This window comes from Pseudophryne corroboree, chromosome 6, assembly GCF_028390025.1.
Source record: "Pseudophryne corroboree isolate aPseCor3 chromosome 6, aPseCor3.hap2, whole genome shotgun sequence".
NCBI lineage: Eukaryota > Metazoa > Chordata > Amphibia > Anura > Myobatrachidae > Pseudophryne > Pseudophryne corroboree.
In genome coordinates, this window is record NC_086449.1 from 819,412,988 (window position 1) to 819,416,717 (window position 3,730).

The window sequence follows — 3,730 nt, forward strand, 5'->3', positions numbered from 1 at the left end:
CATTTACGGTAGAGTTTGTAAGCGTCTAGCGTGCGACTTGATCATAGCATATTTAACTCATATTGCGTATATATTGTAGTGAATATTCCCCTTAACAATGTCAGCAAGTATGTTTAGTTTAAACGGTTCTTGGACAGAGAAATTCCTCTTTGCATGATAGGAAGGGTCAGATAAAGGTTGAACGGTGGTGTCTAGTATCCAGCTGTAGAGTATTTTAATAGTAAAATTTCGGTGTTGGTTAGAAAGAGATTGCTCGCTCCTGCGCATAGTTATGTACAAAAGTAGTTTATAGATATTTACTGTATTTGCTGTTCATTACACATGCGGCGGGAATCCTGAGGATACCTCCCACCTGAGCAGTTGGAGAAAGGCACAGCCCACCTGTTTGAACCCACCTATGACCTTTTGTTATAATGCGGAGACACATTCCTGTGTCCAATGAACCATGAGATTATAGGGACCATTGTACTGTTACTGTATGTTGTGTATATAAAGACCACCATTGCCTGTCCAGTCACTCACTCTCTCTGCAAGGTTTTCACATTGAAGGCTGAGGGCTGGATTCAGGACGCGCTTGCGAATCATCCCCACGTGTGTAAGTTCTCTGTAGCCATTTTGTTATCCTCTGTGTTTGCCATTTGTTCTCATTGTGTACTCTTTATGTTTGCTTGTGTTTGCGATCGTTCGCTATTGTTCTTATTATTCCGTGTTATTCTGTTTAGATTTTGATGTTAGTTTTGTAGTGTATAAGCTGTACTGTTTTTCCCCTTTTTACTCTAAAAGAATTATCCACGAGGGTGTTAGAGCCTAAGTGGTTTTTAAATCCAAACCAGGTCTTGTGTTTTCACTAGTTACTGTAAAGGGTTTTCTGAGCCTCAATTGCTCAAACAGCTTTTCATATTAACAGAAATTTGGTTTGGTTCCGCACAGGAAAAATGTGGTAATGATGAACATAGATTAATACACAGATTGTAGAAAACTGTTCAGGGAATGACCAACGATACTAAGTTTAAATTTAAAGATTCTTAATGAAGACATCTAAATAATTATTTGAGTTGGTGGTGCTCCCAGAGTCAGTAATGGTTAAGCAAAGAGAAGAAAAAAGAAAGACTCTGTGTTGGGGCACGCTTAGAAATTTGAAATAAGTTTATTAAAACTTAACATTTAATTAATAACGAATAAAAGTAATGAGGAGTTTGATACAAAAAAATTGTTCAAGAACACAAAGTAAACATATATATTGACAGAAATCAGGATAAGCCTGATACAAAATTATGGGCACCTGTGGTGAAAAATATACTGAAAAACATAAAAAATTACAAAAAATTAATATTATTAAGGTGCCTGAGTTAATCAAAATTCAAAATTGGAGTAGAGGTAAATGATATGTACATATAATCACCGCAGTGATAATTGTAGGTAAGCACCTAGTCTAAAACCTCATGAGAATAGATGAGAGGCACAAAGGTTCATAATTGAAATGTCAAATGACTGAGGGTAATCACCTGGTAGAGATTCTGTTTGCTAAAAGGCTAGATCCTTGTAGATAACAAAGCATTTAAGATAAAAGTATGATTATTAAAGATACAAAAGAGCATTGATAAATAAGCCTAAAGGCCAGTGGCGTAAGTTCGTCCCAGTCGCCCGGAGGCATGATAAATGTTGGTGCCCCCCTACATATACACACACATACCATATATTACTATCCGGCACTAAGGGTGAACAGTAGCAGCGTGCTCAGGTACCTTTCTCAATAGTAATATAGATACACATACAAAGGGGACGCACTCCAAGTCAGTCATTACAATAAAATAGACACCAGCATACCTTTATAGTACACCTACACAAAGCAGTTTAACACCTGGAGGTGGGCGGAAACGGAGCGTCAACGCAAACGCAGCGGCCCAAAACACGGTGGGTAGCTGTCTGCCTTTGCAGGCTGCATAGGCAGAGGACTACTCAAACCATGCAAAAGCACCACCGCTGTGTGATGCTTTCGCATGTCTGCGTGCGGGGAAGGGCCGGAGGGGGGGTGGCAGGACCCGGCATGCGGGGTAGACTTGCCCTGTGCTTGGCGTCCTTCCGCATGTCAGAGAAAATGATCGTAGATGTGTGTTTTTTCGCACATCTACTATCAGGTCTGAATTACCCCCTTGATTACATATTGCCAACGTAATGAGCAACTGTATTGGCCATCAATAACAAAATAAAAACTAATTGCAGCCAATACTTACTAATAAAAATGGATGCTGCCAATGTAATTGCTATTAATTTCCCATGAAGGCATGTATGCAATAGTGATCCTTTTTACCATGCGTCCTGCCCCCCCCCCCCCCCCCCCCTCCCCTCCCCCTCTGTGTCCTCTTACCTTCCTGGATGGGACCTTTCCTGCTTAACTTGCAGACAGTGTTCAGCAAGGCACAGTACACCTTCCACCTGCCCCCATACTATCCAATCAGATCGTCTTCCATCTTGAGACGATCCTCATCTCCCAGCACACTGTCTGAAGCAGATGAAGGGGGAAGTTAACCCTGCAGTGCCAGGCCCAGCTACAGCAGCCCTTTAATTACTGTGTGTGTGTATGCAGAACATGCGGGGGTCTGGTGTGTTACATAAATAAATCAGGTGCACTGACACAATCCTTAGGACTGACGACTCCCACCACATACAGTATCAGTTCCTGTGCTCCCACCCTGGGCCCTGGCTATAGGAATGGCAGTAAACAAACAGTTAACAGCAGGAGCTGCAGGAGGGGGAGATGAATAGGCAGTGGGCTGCACACAACACGGATGGACTGTGGCCTTGCAGATCAGATGTCAGTGAGTGTGCACTGTGCAGATGTCCCGAGACAGTGAATTACCTTACGCTGGTGATTAAGCAGCTTCACCTCTGACCACCCTGGCAGCTCTGTCCGGCAATACACAGCAAATGGCAGTGGAAACAGGTGTGCCTGTCACATCGTTTCCACTAACACACAGCTCGAGCCCAGCAGCCGCACACACTGCTCCCGGCTAACGGCACCCGGAAGTGGCAGCAGGACGGAGCAGGTAATAGGTTCTGTGTTGTGTTCCAGCTGCTGGAACGCAAACCCGAAAGCGTTGAGGCCAGCAGCAAGCTGCAGGGACTCGCATGGTGTCCTGCTGGACCAATCCGCCCGGCCCCCTCCGTCTGCAAGAATGATTTACAAAAAAAAAAAAAAGTAGCAGCGGGAGACAGTGGAGAAGCGCCCCCTTGAGGCCAGGAGCCCGGCGGCAGCCGACTCCACTGCCTCCCACAGTTCCGCCCCTGCTAAAGGCAAAGCCAATTGTAGATAAATAGAAGGTTTGCGGGAAAGTTGGATAAGGAATAGGTAAGTTTCAGAAGTTGCTCTAACACTTCTGCTGTTTGTGATCAGAGGTCACAATCTTACTGCACCTGATATTCCCAAGAGGTCACCCTACTAGGTACTGATCAGGCTTATCAGCGCTTAGCTTCCAAGGTCGGATGAGATTGGGCGTTGCTGCTGAAATATGGCAGTAATAAACACTACGACACAAATGAGAGAGTGTAATGAGTAGTGAGCAACAAGGTACTTCTGCTGTCCAGTTTCTAGCGCAGATTCTCTGTTGCTGTGAGCATTGCAGAGAGTGGTCTCGTATCTGGATGAGAGGGTACTAAAAATAGAAGTGAGATATGCTCAGAATAGGGAGGAAACCCTGCCTTCTGCTGTCCACTGTCTTATATAGATATA

At 44.2% G+C, this 3,730-nt stretch overlaps 1 pseudogene; it reads right to left on the reverse strand.

Moving 5' to 3' along the window:
• Nucleotides 1–3,402: 3,402 nt before the first annotated feature.
• On the reverse strand, nucleotides 3,403–3,521 carry LOC134937162 (5S ribosomal RNA; annotated as a pseudogene).
• Nucleotides 3,522–3,730: the final 209 nt, after the last annotated feature.